The sequence below is a fragment of the Polypterus senegalus genome, chromosome 3 (genome assembly GCF_016835505.1).
Source record: "Polypterus senegalus isolate Bchr_013 chromosome 3, ASM1683550v1, whole genome shotgun sequence".
Lineage (NCBI taxonomy): Eukaryota > Metazoa > Chordata > Cladistia > Polypteriformes > Polypteridae > Polypterus > Polypterus senegalus.
The window spans coordinates 300,099,034-300,124,199 of record NC_053156.1 but is presented as its reverse complement, the minus strand read 5'-3'; the positions used below and the strand labels follow the sequence as shown (position 1 = coordinate 300,124,199).

Sequence of the window (25,166 nt, the reverse complement as noted above, 5' to 3'; positions counted from 1 at the left end):
TAAAGACCACGTTAAATTAGTCACACTGGACCAAACTACTTACTTTGAATTATGATTACCGGCATTTTGATACAGAGCTTCTCTTTTTGACTTTAGTTGTTTTACGATTTGGCTTTGACGTTTGTCTATTTTTGACTTTCGGTTTTGACTATTGTTTTGCCCTTTGACTCTGCTTTTTTTCTTGATCCTTACTCTTTTATTTTTTTGGACTGACTAGTCTTTGAATCACTGTCAAAATTTCCAATGTCTACTTTGTTTTTGTGTAAATTCTTGCGCAGTTCCTATCTAAAAAGAAGACATTAAATTTAACGAATATAGCGCTTTTCAACACGCTCAAAGTGCTTTACATAGAGAATGGGAACTTCAACCACCCTGAATGCACAACCTGGATAATGCAACGGCAACCATTTTGTGCCAGGATGCTCACCACACTTTAGTTATTAGATGGTGAAGGGGTGAGAGGCGAGTGATGATTAAGAAGTCAGAATAAACAGGTCATGATGGGCAATTTAAACAGGAAACTAGGATTCTTGTCCAGGAATCTTTTATGGCCATAGTGAGTCAAGACCTCGGTTTTACATCTCTTTCGAAGGATGGTACCATTTTTACAGCACAGTGTATCAGTCTGCTCTGGGGCATAGGGATCCACCCTCAGACCGCAGGGTGTGTGCCCTCGATGGTCTTTCTAACATCTTTTCTATCAGCACCTCAAGCTTTTCCTTCTTGGTCTTCCATCCAAATACTGGCTGGGCCACAACATGCTAAGCTTCAAGTGGATTATCTGTTTTGAAGTGGAAGTGGTATGGCTGCTGGCTATATATAGAATATAAAGTTTTCAGACTTAAAGAATTTGGATTAGGAGTTTAGCCCTTTGAACTCTGACCTCCCCATGTTTCAGCTCTGTAACCCTAACCTCCCCAGAAATTTTCAACAATTATACCACTCAGTTGTTCTGGGAATGCCTTTGTATTTCCTCAGAGGAGTGAAAAGTGGTGGCAATGGGGTTATGGTTAGTGTTAGGGTAAGGGATTTCTGGGCATCTTTGCTTACACTGATGCCCCTGTGAGCCAAGACATTTTAAAATGTTTCTTTAGTTTTCCCATGTCTCATTTTTTCAATTCAATTCAACTTTATTGTCATTTTACTTTACAGCACAACTGAGCATTTTTGTTACTTAGTAGAACATGCTTAAAACTGAAAATTACAGTACATAGAAAAGATAATATAAGACAGTGCAGTAATAATGTAATATATAATTGTATAATTGTCAGGGATATGAGTTTTTGTTTGAAGAACGTTCTGTAGGCCAATCAAAAATACAAAAGTGTGAGCTTCTGTAATAAGTAACAGCAGTAATGATTCTCTAGTCGTTGATGAATTTTCTGGGTCTCATAATTATCATACTTTTTGGTGTCCACTTGAAGTGTAGAAGCTTTCGGTCAAATATGTTCAATTTATTTTTGTTTATTTTATTCCTCGGCAGAATTTGGACAGTTCCTTTTCAGAGTTTGTCATTTTAACACTTTACTTTTCTTACAGACTATGACGGCAATGCCCACTGTTCATCATGGTAAGGAATTGAGTATGAGATATAAGTGTGTCATTCTCTTTGCTCTGACTGTGTCTCCTTCAACTTCTATTAGCCTTCTTAGTTTGACGTTTAGCCCTGGAACGAGTCAAAAGTGTAGAATTTCTTTTAAAGATAAAAAAGTTATTCTGTGCAACAGAAACATGTAAATACCAAAAGGTCAGCATAATAACAGTAAAAATGTTAAGTATTGTATCCACTGTGGTACTAATGCAGACTTGTGCTTGTGTTGTGTGTTTTTAAAGCTACCAACACATATAGGCACTGTTCGGGCAAATGTCAAATTTTCTCTGTTACTTGCGCTTGACAGGGTAGAATGTCAGTGCCGACACCATGATCGATGGCACCTATTGTGCTATTGTAGCCTACTACAGTGCCGAGCAACATTGACAGTTGTTGCATCATGAACAGTGCTTAGGAGGCAGATATCATTCTTGTACTTTCACTTGATTGCAATCAGTTTGACCTTTAATGACACACATACTGCACCACACTGCAGCTTGACGTGCTCACACAACCAGAATTAACAGGCATATCATAGCAGTTCGCTCATATAGTCCACATATATTAGTTTTCCTTTGAAGTTAAAAAATAGTTCAGGTGAGTTTTAGAAAGTGTCTGTCGTTATACAGTGACCTTCACTGTGCTTCTGGGACCATTAAAAGCTTCACAAATGGTATGATATATTTGCCCTGATCTAGAATTCACCACAATTTTTCTGTGGAAGTCTACAAAAAGTTCCCTGGACTTCATGGCTTGGTTTTTCTCCCGATATACAGTGTGAATTGCTGGACCTTCTATACGGACAGGGACACGTGTGACTTTCTCAACGATGTCCAACCAATTCAGTTTGCCACAGGTGGACTCCAGTCAAGTTCTGGAAACATCTCAAGAAAATTAAAGCAAACAGGAAACATCTGAGCACAATTAGGGGTGCCCCAGCAACGGCTCTGAATACTTACAAACATGAGAAATTAGATTTTCAAAAAATGTGCAAATTGTTCTAAAGACGTGTCTTCACTTTATCTTCAGGGGTTACTGAGAGTAGAATGATGGACAAAAACGGCAAATTTACCCATTTAAAGTGAAATCTGCAACACAATAAAGTGTGCAAACAATAAGGATGTCTGAATACTTTCTCAATCCACTGGATTTCACAATTTTCTTTGTTTAGGGAAACACTGAGGGTCTCTGCAAATTCTATTTTGTGTGAATTGATTTACTCTTTTCTGCTTAAGTTTGTGAAAAATCTTCTCTTGTGTGTCATAACCCATCTTGGCGCTTTAGTCTTATCTCCTCTGCAGACAACTGACCTTCTTGTCCATTGGATTTCCTTCAGTCTTTGGACAGAATGTTTAATTGTTATGTTTGTTGTAATCTGCTCATTCATCTTTGTTTCTTTTATCTTCTCAGATGAAGAGACACCAGGAATCCACTCAAGACTTTAATCATTAAAAAAAAAAAAAAATGTAGTCAAATTTTAATAAAGTAGTCATGCATCCCTATTCCTTGTGTCTTAAATTGTCAATCATGTTTGATAACATAGATTTGTCACTCCACCATGATGACTCTCATGGATTCTTTTGACTTCAGGCAATTTCCTCTGAATAATCGTAGTGGCTGTTATAGATTTACTGGAAACACCTTGCTTTAATGTTCCATAGTGAGATATCCTTTCCCTTTTAATGATGATGATGATGATAACGATGGCAGCAGAAGCTGACATTTTCAGACCAAGATCTTGGCTGACTTTTTGGAAAATTTAGTACATCTACTTTAGTGATAAGGAAACAGCACATAATTTTTAAATACAATTTTGCCAAATTGCTCCTAAAATTAATTTTGCATGCATTCTTGAAATTTACCAAATGCAAAAATCACTTAAAATGAGTTTTTTATAGTGTCTTGTGCTGGAAAGCAAGCTAAGGCTTAATCTACAGCCTAATAAGCCAATAGCTGTAAGTCAAAATGACCGAGGTGGAAGGCTTGATGAAAGAATCGAGAATCTGAGAGTCGAAATGAATGAGGGGGACACCTAACCCCTGCTCGATTAAATGACCAATTATACATGAGTCAAAAAGAGTTTTGTGGTGAAATCAAGAGTTCAAAGTACTGCTCTGCATTAAATGACCCAATGTCCACCTGATGCATTGTTAAAAGTATGATCAACTGTCTATGAAAGAGTTAAGCTATTCAGGGGCCTTCATTCATTCAAGTCTTAATTCATCCTTGATGGTTCCTGTTCCATGTTCTACATCAGAAAAGAGTTTGCCAAGCACATGTTGAAAAACCATTACAGATGAAATGAAAATATATGTGCTAATCGTGTGAATACAATATTTTTGCAAAGCAAACTGTAAATGTCATTGCAAATTCACTTCCACACAGCTTGTTTTACTGATCAGTAGTATTCTTAAAGAAAGCTTGCTGTCAACTACACAAGTGTAAAAAATGCAACAGGAGGCAACAAAAAGGTTTGGGGTTTTCCGGCCCCTTATATTGTCGACACTCCAGACTTTATCAAAGAAAATAAATCAGTCAGACATAAACAAAACAAGTTTCATGCGCGACGCCTAGTATGGCGTTGCGGCCATTTTTATATGGGAGGAGCCAGAAGTGCAGGAATGCTGGGAAGGAGTCGTGATGGATGATGGGACTGCTGACATCATTGAATATGGCAGAGGAAGGGCGGAAGTGATCGTACTGCGGGCAAGGTCTTTATGGCGGAGCGTCTTTAGTTCTGGAAAACAAAGAAACAAGGTTAGTACCCCGCCATTCCCCGCCGGCGAACGTCCTACAACGTGTTTTAAGATCCATCCACAGTCTCCTAATCGCGCATGCGTGACAAGACCCCCAGCCCAAAGCCGGGCGGACCGAACCAAGAGGTCGTGGATATGAGAGAGGGCATCGGCGTTGGCCTGAAGGCCGCCGCAGCGATAAGTGACCATGTACTTATAAGGCTGGAAGTCCAGGAACCACCTGGTGACCCGTGGGTTCGACTCTTTATGTAGGGACATCCACTGCAATGCGGCATGGTCAGTCACTAGAGTGAACTCGCGACCCAACAGGACCGGAGATAAGTCACGGCCCACTTTATGGCCAGGGCTTCCCTCTCCACCGCCGCATACCGGGTCTCCCGGTCCAACAGTTTCCGGCTCAGGTACATTACAGGGTGTTCAACACCATCGATACTTTGGCTCAACACGGCACCTAAGCCTGTGTCCGAAGCATCGGTCTGGAGGATAAAGGGAGCTCCAAAATCCGGAGTCCTTAACACAGGTGCAGACTTAGGGCCTTTTTGAAGTCACTGAATGCATGTTCCGCCGCATCGTTCCATACCACGTGGAGGGGAGCACCTTTCTTTGTTAAATTAGTCAAGGGTGCTGCCCTTTCGGAGAAACGGGGTACAAACCGGCGGTAGTACCCGGCCAGCCCCAAGAAAGTCTGCACCTGTCTCTTGGTACTCGGACGGGGCCATTCCAGGTTGTCTTTGACTTTGGAGCATTGTGGTCTCATTTGTCCTCGTCCCACCAGATAGCCTAAATACTTGGCCTCCTTTAAGCCAAAGAAACATTTGCGGGGGTTAATACGGAGGCCAGCTTTAGCCACTGTCGCGAAAACAGCTAAGACCTGCCATAGATGTTCCTCCCAGGTGCCGGAATAGATGACTACGTCGTCTAGGTAGGCGGCACTATAGGACTGGTGGGGTTTCAACACTCTATCCACCAGACGTTGAAAGGTCGCTGGGGCCCCGTGCAGCCCAAATGGGAGGACCTTGTATTGCCAATGACCACTAGGGGTGCTAAAGGCTGTTTTTTCTTTCGCTGATGCCGTTAAAGGAATCTGCCAATACCCTTTCGTCATGTCAAGGGTAGTCAAGTATCTGGCGGCACCCAGCCGCTCGAGAAGGTCATCAATGCGGGGCATCGGGTAGGCATCGAACTTGGAGACCTGATTCAGACGTCTAAAGTCATTACAGAACCTCCAGGAGCCATCTGGCTTGGAAACAAGGACGATAGGACTGGACCAGGGGCTATTACTTTCCTCAATAATGTCCATACCCAACATCCGTTGCACCTCCAGTTCCACTTCGGCGCATTTTGCCTCCGGGAGTCGGTAGGGCCTCTCCCGGACGATCATCCTGGGTTCCGTGACTATGTCGTGTGTAATCAGTGTGGTCCGACCTGGTGTCTCGCTCACCACTTCAGGGATGGCATGGATAGTCTGAGTTATCTCCCGCCGTTGTGAGAGGGTCAGCTCTTCCCCGAGGTTAAGGGCGTTCACGCCAGCGAATAGGAAGAGGGACCTAGTAGCATTGGGAGACTCTTCCCGGTCTTTCCAAGGCTTTAATAAGTTGACGTGATAGATCCTCTCGGTCGGTCGGCGATTAGGTTGGAGAACCAAATAGTCGACCAGCCCTTTTCTCTCCTTAACCTCGTATGGCCCCTGCCAATGAGCTAGCAGCTTGGAGTGGGAGGTGGGAACGAGTACCATCACTCGATCCCCCGGGCGGAACTCTCGGAGGACGGAGTTACGGTTGTAACACCGGGCCTGCGCTGCCTGCGCACGAGTCACGTGATCCTTTAGGATAGGCCTGATTTTTGCGAGCCTGTCGCGTAGTTGTGCAACATACTCCAACACATTAGAGGAGGGCAGGGGCTCGGCCTCCCAGCCCTCTTTTAGGATGTCCAAAAGTCCCCGGGGTTGTCGCCCATACAATAATTCAAAAGGGGAGAAGCCCGTGGAAGCCTGGGGTACCTCCCCGTAGGCAAAAAGGACGAGCGGTAGGAGTTGGTCCCAATTCCTGCCATCGGGGCTGACTACCTTGCGAAGCATCTGTTTGAGCGTCTGATTAAAGCGATCTACCAATCCATCTGTTTGGGGGTGGTAGACAGACGTCTTTAGGTGCTTTATCCGGAGTAATCTGGCAACTTCCTTGAACGTATCCGAAGTGAATGGAGTACCCTGGTCCATGAGGACTTCTTTGGGAATACCCACTCTTGAAAATAAATTGACTAATTCCCGCGCGATGTTTTTTGTATTAGCGGAGCGCAGGGGAACCGCCTCTGGGTATCGGGTTGCATAATCAACCATGACTAGTATGTATTTGTAGCCACGGTTTGAGGGTTCAAGGGGTCCCACTAAATCGACCCTTATTCTGTCAAAGGAAACGTCTATTAATGGAATAGGGATGAGAGTAGCCCGGTCCCTCCTAGGAATCTGGCGAATCTGACATTCCGGGCCGGACCACCTCGTTGATCCCGGGCCAATAAAAGCGGAGTTTGACTCTCTCCAATGTTTTTTCGGCCCCGAGTTGGGCGCCTAAGAGGTTAGCGTGCGCTAGTTCACACACCTCTCCCCGGAAGGTACGTGGTACTAGCAGCAACTTCCTCACCTCACCCTCGTGAGTTGCCACCCGATACAACAGATCATTTTCTAAAACAAAGAAGGGCTCGCGTGGCATGGAACCGTCAGCGTGTGTGCTACCAGGAAAAACAACTGCATTCCGGGCAAACTGTAGGGAATCGTCATTCCACTGTTCTCTTTTAAATGACGCAGGCGTGGACCGAAACTGATGGTCCAAGTTGCTCAGTGGATCTTGAGAGGGGCTGGGCGGAAGTGTTCCCCGGCTTGTCCCTTCCCCGGTGGATGTTTCGCGGGAAGGGTGCCTCGTCCCCTCATTGCTAGACCTAAGGAGGCTCCGGGAGCAGTGTTCATCTTACCGCTGTTAATTTGTGACCAGTCTTGTCCCAAGATTACCGAATAGGGGGGTTCAGGCAACACCGCGACCATCAAACTGGAAACCTGCCCCTTCCAGGTAATGTAGCACCGGGCGGAACGGTACGACCTGGTCTCCCCGTGTACACAGGTGACTTGTAAATGCTGCGTAAGCCACTGTCGCGGTAACACGAAACGGCGAGCAACAATGGTAATGTTACTGCTGGAGTCGAACAAAGCCACCACGAGTGCCCATTTAACAACACCACTCCCGTGTTCGGACTTGCCTTTCTCTAGAAGCCCAGGTGCAGTCCATCGGGTCCGTTGCTGTGTTGAGTGGACAGGTCGGTAGTAGATGGCCAGTCTCCCCATACTTGTAACAGCGCGGAGAGGCCGGCTTCTCTTTGGTTCTTTGTGGCGCTTCCGCAGCGCGTCGAGAGGGCTCGGGGTGGGCCACCCGTCCATGTCGGTTCTTACGCGCTTGCCGTTCAGACCCCCCAGCTCGGTAGGCCGCTAGTTGACGCTCCAAGACCTCCAGGAGACCTGACATGTCCGTGTATGGATGGCACCGGACCTGCTGGGCGAGAAAGTTAGGCAGGGCATTAACCAGGCCCTCACAGGCCACCTGCTCGACCACTTTTCTGGCTTGGAGGCCTTCAGGCCGTAGCCATCGCCCGATCTTTCCCCAGAAATCAAATGTCTGCGCTCGGGCCGGCTTCTCCGGGTCGAACTGCCAGGTTCTCCATTCAGCCACCTGCTGGCCTGACGTTATGCCGTAGCATGCCAGGATCTCCTGTTTCAGGACATTGTACTTGGCGGCCTCCTCCTTGGGAAGGTCGTAGTAAGCGCGCTGCGCGGGTCCCTTCAGGTAGGGCTCCAGGATGGACGCCCACTCGGACCGCTGCCACTCGTTCCGGGTGGCCGTCCTTTCGAAGATGCCGAGGTATGATTCGACATCGTCGGCCTCTGTCATAGGCACTAGGGGTGGAGGCGTGAGGCACGGTGGGTCAGGTCTTGCTCTCTGGGCCTCGGCCAGCTGGGCCTTCGTTTGCTCCAACTCCCAGTTGGTCGTGGCCTGTGCTTGCTGCAGGGCGGCGATTTGGGCACTCATCCCCTGGAGTACCGAGTTCAAGTCCTGTCCTTCAGACATATTTATCGGACAATTATCCAGCCGGCTACGCCAATGTAAAAGATGCAACAGGAGGCAACAAAAAGGTTTGGGGTTTTCCGGCCCCTTATATTGTCGACACTCCAGACTTTATCAAAGAAAATAAATCGGTCAGACATAAACAAAACAAGTTTCATGCGCGACGCCATACTAGGCGTCGCGGCCATTTTTATATGGGAGGAGCCGGAAGTGCAGGAATGCTGGGAAGGAGTCGTGATGGATGATGGGACTGCTGACGTCATTGAAGATGGCGGAGGAAGGGCGGAAGTGATCGTACTGCGGGCAAGGTCTTTATGGCGGAGCGTCTTTAGTTCTGGAAAACAAAGAAACAAGGTTAGTACCCGGCCATTCCCGCTGGCGAACGTCCTTCGACGTGTTTTAAGATCCATCCGTGGTCTCCTAATCGTGCATGCGTGACACAAGTTACATAATATAATATAACTTAACATAACAATTCTTAAGCCTGATTTATCCATTTCAAGATCAAAAGTGACCAGACCCTAATGTGGTTAGTGACATCCATCAGGTCTTCTGCACTTTGTGATGGCCAGTGTGGCATGCTGGGAAAGTAACATAATTTCAAGAAAGGCCCGCTGAATCAACAACCTAATTAAAAGAACAGTTATAGGACACACTTTGGACCCCGTGGGGATCTATCTATTATATAGTGCTTTTATCTATCGATCAATCTATCAATCTGTCTGTCCACCTGTCTGTCTGTATTGTCAGCATAGGCACAAGACAGACACAAAACCTGCCCCTCCATTACAAACACACTCACACACACACCAGTAGTGACCCTGAAGAACACTACATTTACTATCACCCACTTCTGAAAATGTTACCTGCAACATTACATTTTGCTTCATGTGTTTGAGCCAATTTTGGAACCCAAAGCATTTCAATTAAAGTCTGTTACCCAGTCTTAAGTGTGCTGATCTGATACTGGTGGGACAGATGTGGGACTCCACTGAGACCCAAACCCTGGACACAACAAACACAAATACAGTCACAGAATCAAAACAAGGGCTTTTAATATACAAATAATTCACAAAGGTTGTTCCGAAAGGTTACCCAAGAAATCATAAGAACAATTCTTCTTCCTTTCTTTCTTCTCTCTCTGTTCACACTCCCAGTTATTGTTGCCGTCCTTCCTCCCAACTCTGACTCAACTGGAGGATGCTGGACGGCAGGGCCGGGCCTAAAGGTATTTTCACCTGAGGCAGGAGGATAAATTTGCATCTCTATATATAGTTTTTTATTACTAATAAGTATTAAAATAAAAATGAATAAATAATTGATTTTGAGAACAAAATAAATTTGTTAATTTTTACATTAAAAAAATTACAGAACACAGTAATAGTACAATAGTAATAGGAACATAAAATTGCACATATTAAAAATAAAATCACACCAACCTTAACAAAATAAAAACAAAATAAGTATTACACATGAGATGAATTAAAATATTACAAATTTTTCAGTAATTGAATTTAATAATAGAGACAAAATAATATCAATAGTACTTTAGACAATGAAAAAATAATTAAATAAATGCCCAATATAAAAACATTTTTACATGACTGTGTCTCCTTCAACTTCTATTAGCCTCCTTAGTTTGACGTTTAGCCCCGGAACAGCGAGCCAAAAGTGTAGATTTTCTTTTAACGATAAAAAATGTTATTCTGTGCAACAGAAACATGTAAATACCAAAAGGTCAGCATAATAACAGTAAAAATGTTAAGTATTGTATCCACTGTGGTACTAATGCAGACTTGTGCTTGTGTTGTGTGTTTTTAAAGCTACCAACACATATAGGCACTGTTCGGGCAAATGTCAAATTTTCTCTGTTACTTGCGCTTGACAAGGTAGAATGTCAGTGCCGACACCATGATCGATGGCACCTATTGTGCTATTGTAGCCTACTACAGTGCCGGGCAACATTGACAGTTGCTGCATCATGAACAGTGCTTAGGAGGCAGATATCATTCTTGTACTTTCACTTGATTGCAATCAGTTTGGCCTTTAATGAGACACATACTGCACCACACTGCAGCTTGACGTGTTCACACAACCAGAATTAACAGGCATATCACATCAGTTTGGTCATATAGTCCACATATATTAGTTTTCCTTTGAAGTTAAAAAACAGTTCAGGTGAGTTTTAGAAAGTGTCTGTCGTTATACAGTGACCTTCACTGTGCTTCTGGGACCATTAAAAGCTTCACAAATGGTATGATATCTTTGCCCTGATCTAGAATTCACCACAATTTTTCTGTGGAAGTCTGCACAAAGTTCCTTGGACTTCATGGCTTGGTTTTTCTCCCGATATACAGTGTGAATTGCTGGACCTTCTATACGGACAGGGACATGTGTGACTTTGTCTCTCTTTCTTGCTTTTAGTAAAGGAAATTCATCAATTATTTTATCAAAATGAATTTGTTTTGTCAATTCCTGTTCAATTGATTAAATTGCCACAATTGACAATTTTTCCTGAGCAAGTGATGAGCTTAGATATGTTTTGATAATTTATAGTTTCTAAAGCTTCTTTCACCAGAAGCTACAGTAACAGTTAGTGTTAGGAATATTCTCAATGCAACTTCTAAATTTGGATAGGACTGAACTAAACTATATTCATGAATCATTTTTAAAAGATCTTAACTTGTAGCTGTTTTAAGGTTTGGAATTAACGTCATTGCCTGATTTTTTGAAACTTACATTACAAATAAAAATGGAAAATAATATTGCACTCGTAACATAATGTAACATACACTGAAACATTTTTACAAATTTATATAATATAGAACTTACCTAAAGTTTAACGTGTTTAAAATGATACCTTCTCCTCATTGTCATACTAGCACACTGCACAAATGATGCACATTAATGTACAACGAGCATGATATGCCCAAACTTTTCGTTGGTAGTAGGGCGATATCATACGAGGAAACGAGTGTATCGAGCGAATTGTCAGTTTGCTTAAGGTATTTGACGATCATTGCAACATACATTTGGCTTTTTTACTTTTGCAATTTATTCATTTTCATTTTCCATCAACTTGGCACCCTTTCCCATTGTTCACCCGAGGTAAGTGCTTCAGTTGCCTCACCCTTGTCCCAGCCCTGCTGGATGGCTTCCTTTAAGGTTGGACCCAGTGTTACTTCCAGTGCTAGTTCATAGCCGAATGGAAGTACTTCCTGGTCAAATTGGATTTTTCGGGAAACCCCAAAAAACAAGGATCATAAATGCCACAAGCCACTTTCAGGGGTAGGTGTCCTACTAGTAATTCAGGACTGACTGGGACCAGGAGTTGACGAAGTGACAGCAATCCATTAAGGCAGTGGTAGGTTTTTCCAGAAGAAAAAAAGAGAAAATTCTGGTGCAGGAATATATACAGTGCATACACATTAAAAAAAAATAAAAATAAAGGAAATGTAACACACTGAATTCTTCATGTAGATGACTCATTCTATGTACAAAAATAATGTGAACAAAAAAAAAATATTTAAAAAAAAAAAAAACCTGCCTTAGCACTATTTAAAAATAAGGCTCTGATGCAGTCTTGAATAATCCAACTTCTTATCATCCTGAAAGCTCTGGAGCCTGCACTGACTATTAAGAGTAAATTTCACTTCACTGAAGTAGCCAGCCACTGAGCCACTCTCTCCTTACTCAGAGGGATCAACACCTTTTAAATTCTCGTCCCTCACCAAGCTTGTGCAACGCAAAACCAAAATAAGCCCAGAAGCACCTAAACTTATGGTGTATGTTGATAAAAGAGAGGAGACAGAGGAGAGCCATCGGAGGAGAACTTTGTTTCTTGGTTAAAAGAGAATTGTCTGCACCTTAACATCAGCAAACCCCAGGAACTGTTTATTGACTTTCACTGCACCAAACAGCCTTGATCTCCGGTCAGTATTCAGGAAGTGGATGTAGAGGTGGTCCACACCTTTAAGTACATGGGGGTCCACATTAATGTCACTTTGGACTGATCTCATAGCACAGAGGAACCCGAGAAGGAAGGGCAGAGCAGGGTCTTTTTCCTTAGGAGACTGGGTTTCTTTAATGTCGGCAATGACTCCCTCTACTTATTATACAACTAATGTATGTAATGGGCAGTGCATTTCCTATGCTGTGGTTTACTGGGCATTGTGATAAACAAGAAGACACCAACACCATAAAAAAGAGTTGGGGACCATCCCCGTATAATGTCCACAGGCCAATAATGAGAAAAAGACAGAATTTGCCATCAAAATACTGTATAGTAATTGACCCTTTTACAGATGTGAAAATGGTGTTTTTATACAAGAAAATATGGGCAACGGAAGTGAGGAGGCAGGAGATGACGTCATGGTTGGCAAACGGAGGTGATGTCATCTTTTGAAACTGGAAGTGATGTGAAATCAGAAGTGATGTTATTAGGATGGGACCAGAAGTGACATCGTGACAAGGGTACCGGAAGTGACGTTATAATGAGGACACCGGAAATGATGTTGTCTTTGGGAGTCAGAGAAGGATGTGAAGATCAGTCACCGTTTTGGGAATCCGGAAGTATTGCAGGTATTTTATATTTCTTCTTTTTGTCTGAAGAAAGAGAGAGAAGCGTTATTACCATGGATCGACCCCTTCTGTCATGATATTTCACTTACCTCCGGGCTTGTTGACTGCCTCCTAAGCGCATATGTGTGACATGACCTCCCCCCTCAGCCCAGACCCATTGGGGTCGGGTGGCCTGCATTGAGAGGTTGTAAACACGGGAGAGAGCATCCACGTTAGCCTGTAAAGAACCCCTACGAAAAACGACTGAAAACCAATATGGTTGAAGGTCTAAAAGCCACCTAGTAACACAGGGGTTACTCCCGATGAATGGACATCCAATGTAGCGCGGTATGATTCGTAACTACGGTGAACTCCCGTCCTAATAGGTAGTACCTCAATTGGGTTATAACCCATTTAATCACTAAGGCTTCTCTCTCCACCGCGGCATACCTGGTCTCCCAGTCTAGCAGTTTCCGGCTAAGGTCAATAACGGGGTGCTCAGCACCATCGATGCATTGGCTCAGCATGGCACCTAGAGCCTCATGCAAAACACCATGTGTAGAATTCACACTAAAACATGGCATACTGACAAAAGCAGAAATGTTCATGCGCACAAAAAACTCCAGATGCATAAATCTGTGTGAACGTCAAGTTCCACATTCTTCCGCTCCATAAATCCTGGTCAGCGTAAAAAGTAACACACATGCATGCCCCTGCTGTCACTCCCCAACTCCTCCCAGAATTACACCTCTTTGAATATGCAAATCAATATAAATAGCCCTTAAGCTCAGCATTCTGTGAAAATGCAATGGCAAAAGCTTGCGGGAAAATAGAAGAATTTCAGCGAATACCAAATGGAGGCAAGGAAAAACATACTATTTGTTGGTTTAAACAGTGGTATAAACAACAAAAGGAAGTTGATCGAGTGACATAGTGTCGGAGAAACCCGATAGCTCAAGTTCACAAAGTTACACAGTGCCCAAAATAAAAAATATATCAAAGTCAAGATATCAAAGGCGTCTTGAAAAGGCGAGTTGTAGCCCACCATCTGAGTGTCATATGAAAGCTTATTAGGGTACAGAGAAAAGAAAAAAAAATAGGGACACAGTGGGGAAAAAAGCTTAAACTTTAATCTCGAAATTTCCACTTTAATCATGTAGTTTATTTTGTCATTAAAGTAGAACATCATAAACTTAAAATCGTTTAATTTACTAGTTTAATAGTACTAGTTCGATGCGGGAGATGGACATCTAAAACGGAGCTCCGTTGCAGCAGCTTTATTTGTTCTCTTATTTCTTATTATTCCAAGGTATCCTGTATTTATCTAACCCAAGGAGTTTCTACTAAAGTATATAAACATGAGTAACAAAAAAGGGGGTCAGAAAGAAACGGAAAAGAAACCTAAAGTTACTTCCAAGTCTAGACTGGTATCAAGTCCAAGTGCGAGGTACGGCCTTTCAGAAACTGACCTGGAACAGGCAGGTGAAAGCACAGACTTCCGAGGATCCTACTCCACTCCATCATCTCCAGTCGAGAGCGAAAATGGGAGCGAAGGTGTAAGTGCTGCAGGTCAAGATAGCGCGCTGATTCCAGAAGATCACTTGAAACTGGAAATGGCCTTGCCGTCCGCGCTTTCATCTACTCCTTGCAAGCCGGAAGCATCAGCTGTAACAGGGATTGCCACTTCACCCGCGGAGCACGAAAGCCGAAACAATCTGTCCAAACTGAAGGTTATGATAGCAACATTGGCCACGGCGATAAATAAGCTCAAGTATAAGCTCAAGAAAGACATTCAGAAAAATATAAAGAAAGAAATAAATGGCTTGCTCAAGATAGGCGAGAAGACAAACGAGAAACTGAGGCTGGAGATGCAAGAGCTGCGGCAGGATTATAAAGACTTGGAAAAACGTATGTATAATCGGTTTGATGCTGCCTTTAAAGGTATGCTGGAAAAAGCTGAGGAACACATTCAGGAAAATATGTCCAAACTGAGAGCGCTTGCTGATCAGCTGGAAGACGTTAAGCAGTCATTTACGACTCAAATTGAAACAGCTGAACATTCGGCATCTGCCACCGATGGAAAAGCTACAGATGCGAGTTCCGAATGCAAAAAACTCGGAGACAATCTTACGGCACTGGAAGATGGATGCAGAAGGAATAATATTAGAATCGAAGGTCTACCTGAGAATCGTGAGTCCAAACCCAGTGAAACTTGTAGCTAAACTATTCTCAAAAATAAATTGGAGACGACTTTAAATCAGATACTGAGATAGCGGGAGCTTATCGCATACGTGGAAAAAAATACCTCTAAACCTAGGACTCTAATTGTTCGCTTTAAGATATTACAATTTAAGCTTAATGTACTGTCACTTCTCAGACAGAAAAAAGAGATTACATGTGAAAATAACCACATTCGTATTTTCCCTGATTTCTCACCCAAACGTGCCTTTTTTTATAATATTAAACAGCGCTTACGGAAAGCCGATATCAGATACAGCCTCTTGTATCCTGCCAAACTTCAAGTGGATATCGAAGGCAAACATTAGATCTTTAACACTACGGAGGAAGCAGATAAAGAGTTAAGAAAGCTGATCCCAAAGTTTTTTTGACATACAATAGCGAGTTGCATCCTGTCATGGCATAGCAAGAAGATATTACCTGCTGTCTGATCTGCTTGCAACGATACTGGTACCATAATTATACATTCTTCTCTCTTCTCTGCCACGTTCTGTTTATGTTTTAATTACAATTATACACGTATGTGTAGAAGAAATTAAAGGTTTTTTTTTGTCTTTTTACTGTTCTAAAGGAGTCTGTTTAACATCATACCCTTGGTTTATTCTTATTGTTATTATTGCATTAGGGTTTACTATGCTTATCCAGGACCACTTTTTAACACCATTCCCTGGGCTTACTATCTTAATATTTTAAGACTGTTGAAGATTATACTTTATGCTTATAGTATTTAGACTTTATCGGTAATAGATATGTATACTTTTTAAACCTCAAATGTTGCTGCTGTGGGGCTTGTTCTGTTTTTAGATGTGCTCTGTCTCTAGGTATGTCAGAGGACTGGGACTTTGTGAAGCGGGGTCCAGCCTCATGTTGGGAGGCAAAATGGGAGGGGTTGGGGAATAAGGGGGAGAGAGAAAGAGAGCAAGCTATATCTATTCTATCCTTTAAATCCATATAATTATAATTACCAACATAACAATAGGCTGCATGACAATAACTCTTGGGGAAATTGGAAATTAAGGTTAAAGCTGTGTCACTTCCAATTAAGACTACAAAATTACATCAAAAATTCAGAATCAATGTATCCATGATGGGACAGTTAACTTTGTGAGCTGGAATGTTAAAGGCCTGAATCATGAATTAAAGAGAAAGTATTCTCTCACCTAACAAGTCTAAATGCTAAAATAGTATTTTTACAGGAGACCCACTTATTAAGCAATGATCAGTTCCGGCTGGAAAAAGACTGGACTGGCCAAATGTTCAATTCCAGCTTTACAAAGAAAACTAGGGGTGCGGGAATTCTTATACATAGAACAGCCTCATTTGTAGCATCAGCTGTAGTATCTGACCCTGAAGGGAGATATGTGATTGTCATGGGCAACTTATTTAACTGTAAAGTGATTTTGATAAATGTTTATGCACCTAATGTGAATGTATTTGCATCTATTCCCAATGTGAACACTCATAAAATTATAATGGCTGGGGACTTTAATTGTGTTTTAAATCCACTTTTAGATGTCATCCCCCCTGTGACAGGAGACCTATCTAACAGTTTTTAACTGACCACAACTTATCAGACCCCTGGAGGTTTCTAAACCCAAACTCAAGAACATATGCCTTCTGCTCACCAGTGCCTCATTGCTACTCAAGAATTGATTATTTCTTTATAGATAATAATTTTTTGCATACGATTAAATCTTGCAAGTACGACACTATTGTTATTTCTAACCATGTCCCTCTGATCTTGAAGCTAAAATCATTATGCTCCACATTCTCATCTCGCAGATGGTGTCTTAATCCACTTCTATTAGCAGACGAGAACTTTACAGAATATATATCCAAACAAATCAGTTTTTTTTCTAGAGACAAATGCATCCTCAGAGGTCTCTTCAGGAATACTCTAGGAAACTCTAAAGGCCTTCTTAAGAGGACCGATTATTTCATATTATTATTTTCAAATACCAAGAAAGTATCAGAGCTAACCAGCGAAATTGCTAGAATAGATCAAGAGAGGCTCTTTATAGGAAAAGACAGGCTCTGCATTCAGAGCTCAACCCTCTAACAACTAAAGAAACTGAACAACTCATTTTTAAATCAAGACATCATTACTATGAACATGGAGAGAAACCTAATAAGCTCTTAGCTCAACAAATCCACAAGCAAGAAGTTAGCAATGCAATCCCAGCAATATCCAACACAGAGATAAAATCATTGACCATAAAAATATAATGCACACATTTAGAGACTACTATAAAACCTTATATTCTACTGAGTTCAAAGAAGACAACATAAAATCGAATGCATTTCTGAATACATTACAGATACCAAAAATAGATACTTTTATTGCAGAGGAATTGGATAAACCTCTGGCGCTATCAGAATTACTGGATGCTATAAAGTCACTTCAGAGCGGGAAAGCAGCAGGCCCTGATTGCTACCCTGTTGAATTTTATAAGAAATTCTCCACTCAGCTAGCTCCCCTCTTATTAGCAACATTTACAGAAGCTAGAGACAATCAAATTCTACCTCAAACTTTTTGCCATTGCATGAATCACTGTCTTCCTAAACAAAATAAGGACTTATTACAATGAACATCATTCGTGGCCAATTTCACTTCTGAATAATGATGTTAAGATACTTTCCAAAGTCCTAGCTAGAAGGACGGGGAAAGTGCTGCCTTCGGTAATATCAGAAGATCAAACTGAATTTATTAAAGGCCGATGCTTAGCTTCCAATCTTCATCGCCTGTTTAATGTAATCTATACTAATAAAAGGCAAAGCCCTCACTCACTCACTCACTCACTCACTCACTCACTCACTCACTCACTTACTCACTCACTGACTCATCACTAATTCTCCAACTTCCCGTGTGGGTGGAAGGCTGAAATTTGGCAGGTTCATTCCTTACAGCTTCCTTACAAAAGTTGGGCAGGTTTTATATCGAAATTCTACGCGTAATGGTCATAACTGGAAGCAGTTTTTCTCGATTTACTGTAATGGAGATGAGCTTCAACGCCGTGGGGGCGGAGTTTCGTGTGACATCATCACGCCTCCCACGTAATCACGCAGTACATAGAAAACCAGGAAGACCTCAAAAAAGCGCTGAAGAAAACATGCTTGAAAACATAATTGAGAAGGCAGCGAAACAATAAGAAGCGAGCGAGTGACATATACAACCATATTCATGAGTTCTGCTACTCGAAACAAAGCACGATGTAAACCTACACTTTAAATTAAGTTCATAGACAGGCTGCGCTGGCGCTTGTAATTTAGTGCCTGCCCATATAAGGCCGTCCGTCAGCGCAATCCAATAGCAAACTCCCACTAAATATTCACGGGTGAAGGACTGTGCTTATGGAGAGGAAGATGAGATGGTCAGGGTGGTGTTTGACACAAACTCAGCGAAACTGCGAGAGAAAGTTTTAAGTGCCAGGACTAAGGTAACATTAAATACAGCCATGGACATAGCACGAGATGGCACCAGCACAGCTGGGAACCTTTGATGCATGTACACCGAGGCTCACGTGAACTGACGCAGTGCACAGATAAAAGCAACAGTTCCAAAGGCGCTGAACAAAACCGAATTACACAATTGAAAAGGCAGCAAAAATATGAAGCGCCTGATACATACAAGCATATTCATAAATCCAAAACAAAGCACACGTTGGAAAAAGTCAATGTCCCGCTAAAGGAAGACAGTGTAAAAAACCCTGCATGCAGTGTGTCAGGTCTCAGATAAAGAAGAAGACGAGCTGTTTATTGATGCAGTAAGAAACGAATCGATGAATGAAACCTGTCATCTTTACAACGATTGACAAACACGGAATGTAACTTGAACACAACACATCCTACAAATACGAACCTGATTGAAAGAAATAATGATAATCAAATCCTTGATGACAGCAACACTCAGTAACACTCACAAAACAAATACTGTATATTGACAGTCATGTTACGTTATTTTTAAAATGTTCCCTTTTCTTTTCTAGCTTTTTAACACACTACTTCTCGCTGCGATACGCGGGTATATATATATATATATATATATATATATCCCGATCTACATACTCGAATAATGGATACTTTATTCGCCATCAATGATTGTTTTGGTAAAGCCATACTCAGTGTATTCATTAGATGAACGGTAAAAAAGTAAGAGCGAGGGGAGGATGACTTATTGAGGCATGCAGGCTGTAGTGTGCGTCAACTCTATCTGAATTGCGCGATCACATTTGAAAAAATATATCTTTTCAAGTTCTATTTAGTCCATATGTGTCAAACTCAAGGGCGGGGCCACATCCGCCCGGCGTAATTATATCCGCCCGAGATCATTTTATATACTGTATTATTGTTATTAAAGCCCGGTATATGAAGCGCTGGTAACACAATAAACTACAGATCCCATAATGCAGCGCTTCAGCTGCCTTGCCTAACACTTACCGCGTAATCAAGTCTACCTTATGATGCTGCAAGTTATTGCGAAGCTAGCTCACACGATGCTGAAGAGAAAAGTTGATTCTGAAAATAGAGCCTTTAAAACCGATGGGAGGCTGAGTATATGTTTACTGAACCCGTGTGTCTCATTTGTGGAGCTAATGTGGCTGTAATTACAGAATTTAATCTAAGACGGCACTATGAGACAAAACATCAGGGTAACCTGAATGCAATGCAGAAGATACAGAAAGCAGAATAATTAAATAAGAATCTGACACTTCAGCGGACGTTTTACCGTGCACAATCACAAAGTGATTTCAAGTGAAGCTGCTTTTATGGGAGACACAAATGCACCAGTGCACCTTGCCCCACTTTCCCTGTTGCCAAGTAATGTTAAACCAAGTCGTCACTACGGTGTTCCCAAATACGCACTTTGCTGATAAACTGAGCGCACTGAGTTTGCACGGCGCTTTGGTGACTTTGAAGAACAAAAAGTCCGTCTACATGCGGCTCGAACCTTGTGCATGTTTGGTAGCACATATCTGTGTGAGAAGCTCTTCTCAGTGATAAAGACTAACAAAACAGCACACAGGATGAGCACCTGCAATCCATCCTGAGAATCTCCACAACACAGAACCTCACACCAAACAGAAATGAACCTGTGGCCAAAAAAAGATGCCAGGCGTCCAGCTCTAAAATGACATATGAGCAAAGACAACTGAATGATTTGATTTGTTATTGCTGAAAGGAACACATTTTATTTATATTTCCAGGTTTTGTTATGCAGCATGTTCATATTTGAATTTGTATAATTTTGACAGGATATATTTTTATGGAGAGCAAAATCTTTTGGGATATTTAAAATCTAAGTTTATTTTTATATAAAATTACATAAGAGTAAAGAAATTTGAATGTTTGTTCTTTTAACGTTTACTTTATTTCTAACTTGTATAATTTAGACAGGATATATTTTTATGGAGAGCAAAATATTATAAGTTGTTTAAGGTTTGAGTTGATTTATTCAGAATAATATTCCTGTCTGTTTTTACCATTCCTACCAAAGATATTTCTGTCGACTAAATAAAAATTCCTTCTATTTAAAATTTAAATAGAACTTGAACAAATACATAATACATAATATCCATGCAGACTTGCACGTAAGAGCGGAGTCATCCGTTTTAACAAGCAGCGTATTGCACTGATACGAAATAGCTGTGTGTGTATATATGTAGATATGTATGTATATGTATATATATGTTTATATATGTGTGTGTGTATGTATGTATATATATATGTATTTGTGTGTATATATGTGTGTGTATGTATATATGTATGTGTGTATGTATTTATGTGTGTGTGTATATGTATGTGTATATATGTAGATATATATATGTATGTATATATGTGTATATGTATAGATATGTATATATATATATATGTTTATGTGTGTGTGTGTAAATATATATATATATATATATATATATGACAACAACACTCATCACTCACAACAGTGACAAAACAATTACATTGACAATCATGTTACGTTATTTTCAAAATGTTTCCTTTTCTTTTCATTGCTTCTTTAACACACTACTTCTCCGCTGCAAAGCGCGGGTATTTTGCTAGTATATATATATACCGTTGGCCATGCTGTCTTCTCAGGGGTGGGGGTTGATTTGTTTTCAATCCTATTTTTTGTAAAAATTTATCTATTTGTATAGAATGATTACAATAAAATCAATAAAATTTAAAGTTTGATGCTTGGCCATGTTGCACCTCCTATCTTGTGGGCTTGAGTGCTCCTATTTTGAATGAAGTCTTGAGATGATTCCTGTCTTCTGTACACAGTAAGAAGTAATTGTATTTTCTTGAAGACCTGAAGTTTCTTAAACTGCAAAAAATGTTTTATTTGAAAATGAGACATTAGATGTCATTTTTTTATATAAATATAGGTATGAAAATTCAGAATGAAAATGAGACATTAGATGTAACTTTTTTAACAGAAATACGGGTATGAACACAGAATGAAAACAAGATGAAGGTGCAATTCTGAATGCTTTTGTCATGTCATTTTTTTTCTTCATTCTGGATTTAGCTTTTTCCAGGACTGTTCATTTTTTTTCAGCACAAGATCTGAAAGAAAGGGGTTTGATTGGTGAGGAGACGCAGGTCTTTGCTGTATGGAGAACATTAATCAAGAACTTTGATCCCACATTGTACTAGGAAAAGATGGAGTCGAAGAAAAAAAAGTTCAAAAGCAACCATGTGCCGGAGTCCATGTGTCATTCTTGCTAACAACAGAATCCAACTATTCATACTAAGAATCTATACTAATAAAAGGCAAAGCCCTCACTGACTGACTCACTCACTCACTCACTGACTCATCACTAATTCTCTAACTTCCCTTGTAGGTAGAAGGCTGAAATTTGACAGGCTCATTCCTTACATCTTACTTACAAAAGTTAGGAAGGTTTCATTTCGAAATTCTACGCGTGACGGTCATAACTGGAACCTACTTATGTACATATATACCGGCCATAGCTTGCAGCTCAGTCACCGTGTGAGGAGGAGTTGCGTCCCTCATCGTCACGCCTCCCACATAATTGAGTGCCTGCCCATATAAGGCCATCCGTCAGTGGCAACCCAATAGAAACACTCTGCTGCTAAATATTCGTGGGTGAAGGACTGTGCTTATGCAGATGAAGATGAGATGGTCAGGGTGGTGTGTTTCCAATGGGAGTGTTAGCTCCGTGGAAATATGTTCTTTTATATTGCGGCGTTATAATAAACCTTTATTTAAATAAGTATAAATTATAACGGCGATATCCCTCTTTTCGGCGATAGGCGGCGACAAAGTAACAGAAAAGACAGAATATACTTAGCTTGTTTAATGCGGCTTATGTTGCTTCAAAATGACAGGGAAGACCAGTCACATTTCTTTTAAACCACAGGGATTCGGTCGTGTAGAAATGGCTTTTTTCTGTCACAACGGTGGTGGTGTTGGAGTCTATCGCTTTTACTCCCACAGGTCTTCAAAGCTTGGCAAGGTTTCAGCGTTCTTTTATATTGCGTCCACACGACCACATCCCCCAGTACAATGCCAAACAAGGTAGACAAACTTAGGCTAAGCAGCAGATAGTCAGATCATATAACACTTAGGCCTTTTAGGGATGACAACAGCTGTTCTTGTCTATCTTTATGCTTTGCCTATCCCAGCACTTCTGAAAGTTGACACCCTGTGCTAAAGCTGGCTCAGCTCTTCATGGCATGTTATACAGAAAAAGAATGAAAAATACATTGAAAGAGATCTAAAACAGATACAGTGACACAATTCTTAATATTATAACAACCTTAGTATAACATGGTGTTTGGCACAAACTCAGCGAAACTGCGAGAGAAACTTTTAAGTGCCGGGTCTTAGCTAACATTAAATAAAGCCATGGACATCGCACGAGATAGCACAAGCACAGCTGAGAACCTTCGATGCATGTACTCCGAGTGGCTCACGTGAACTGACTGTGAACGCAGTACGCAGACAAAAAGCAAGAGCTCCAAAGAGCGCTGAACAAAAAACGCATTACACAATTGAGAAGGCAGCAAAAGAATATGAAGCGAGTGACGCATACAAGCATATTCATAAGTGCAGCTACTGCAGAAACAAAGCATACAGTAGAAAAAGTCAATTTCCAGTTAAAGGAAGACAAAAAAAAAACCTGTGAATGCAGTGTTTGATGTCTCAAATAAAGAGGAAGACAAGCTGTTTATTGATGCAGTAAGAAAGGAATCGATGAATGGAACCTGTTATCTTTACAACAGTTGACAAACACGGAATGTAACTTGAACACAACACATCCTCCAAATACGAACCTGATTGAAAGAAATAATGATAGTCAAATCCTTGATGACAGCAAAACTCATAACAGTCACCAAACAATTACCCTGACAATCATGTTTCGTTATTTTTAAAATGTTCCCTTTTCTTTTTCATAACTTCTTTAACACACTACTTCTCCGCTGCAAAGCGCGGGTATTTTGCTATATATATATATGTTACCGCTAAAGTGCAGAAAATAGTTATTCTACAGATTATCTAGGTAATGTGCAGATTAACTAGGGTGATCCGTTAAAGTGCCGAAAATTGTTTAATTTTTCAAATTACCTAGGTAATCTGCAAATTACCAAGATAATCTACACATTACCTACTAGGCACACGTTAAAGTGAAAATAAGATTTTTGCTGGAACAATAGCAACGTTTCTGTACGCTTAAATTAACATAATGTTATTTATTTTTCGATATCTAAAGAATCAAGTGTCACACACGTGCGCATGGGAGGTAGCTAAAGGGCTTGAGTGAAGGCAGTTCTGAGACATGCCGGGAGGTGGCAGAGTGCACTGACTCTTTTTCTCACTTTCCTGTAGACCATTCCTGGGAGACTCCACCTGGCTGTCTTGACATCACTTCCGGGACCGAACCAATGGAAACAGACCTTACCAGCTCCGGCCCCCCTGATGTCACATCCGGGCCTGATCCAATGAGCGATGAACACGTGCCCGATCCTTATGACCTAACTTCCTGTCTTCCCCTTTAAAAGCCTGCCCCTTTTCCCTCAGTCTTGTCTTGGACTCGTTGTATGCACTTCAGTGCTGTATCTCTTTTAAAAGAACGACTTTGCAGACAGGTTTTGAGATTATACGGGTGGCTGCCCCAAATCTTTCTTTGAGTATGTCTCAACTTTGTGACATTGGCGTAGTCAGCAGGATTGAGATGTCCTGGAACAGAAGGGGACAGGACCTGCAACCCAACCAGGTGGGAGCGTACCGGGGCAGAGGTTTCAGGCGGGGAGGGTGTCTCGTGTTTCGGAGTGGCCCGGTACAGGCTCTACTACCGGCAAGCTCTACTAGGCAGGCCAAGGAGTGTTCGGGAGGGGCTCACAGACGTGGGCTGCTTCGGAGGGGGGAGGCAAAGAGTGCCCGCCTCTCTGTAAAGCCAGAGCCCTGATTTCCACCTAGGGGTGCCCCAGACTGGCAGGTTACTAATCTAAAAAACTGGTGGTTCGACCCAGAGCGGCCGACCCCTAAACAGGCATGGTCCCTATGGGCAAGGGTAGGGCAGTGGCTACGGCCACAGGAACTGAAGCCCTTCCAAATAATAGAGCAGGTGACTTGCTACCTGCTTCTAGACACACTACCCCGGGGCTTCACCCAGCCGGTCTGGGGTAGAAACTTTAACAACATGGCAGAGCACATAGAGCTCATAGAGAAACAAAGGAAGGCCTCACAATCTGAGGGAGTTGAACCGTCCTTTAGCCAAACTCAACCGGGGTATGTCCCAACACCTAGCCCCCCCCCCCGTACAACCCAGAGCTTGTGCTGGCGCCTCCGGGGGCGCGGGCGCGCAAACCGCTTGGGAAGGAGGTGGAATACAGGTGGAGGGGGAGGAGGGGTTGGTGTGCTCTGATAAACCCGTTGGCGGTCCCACACAC

General features: G+C 41.9%; 1 long non-coding RNA gene across 1 annotated transcript; it reads left to right on the top strand.

Annotated features, from left to right (window-relative positions):
* The first annotated feature begins 1,205 nt into the window (after positions 1-1,205).
* Positions 1,206-3,093, top strand: LOC120526358. The gene is made up of 2 exons (XR_005633129.1): positions 1,206-1,570; positions 3,002-3,093. It is a non-coding gene; the product is annotated as an uncharacterized LOC120526358 (long non-coding RNA).
* The last annotated feature ends 22,073 nt before the right edge of the window (positions 3,094-25,166 follow it).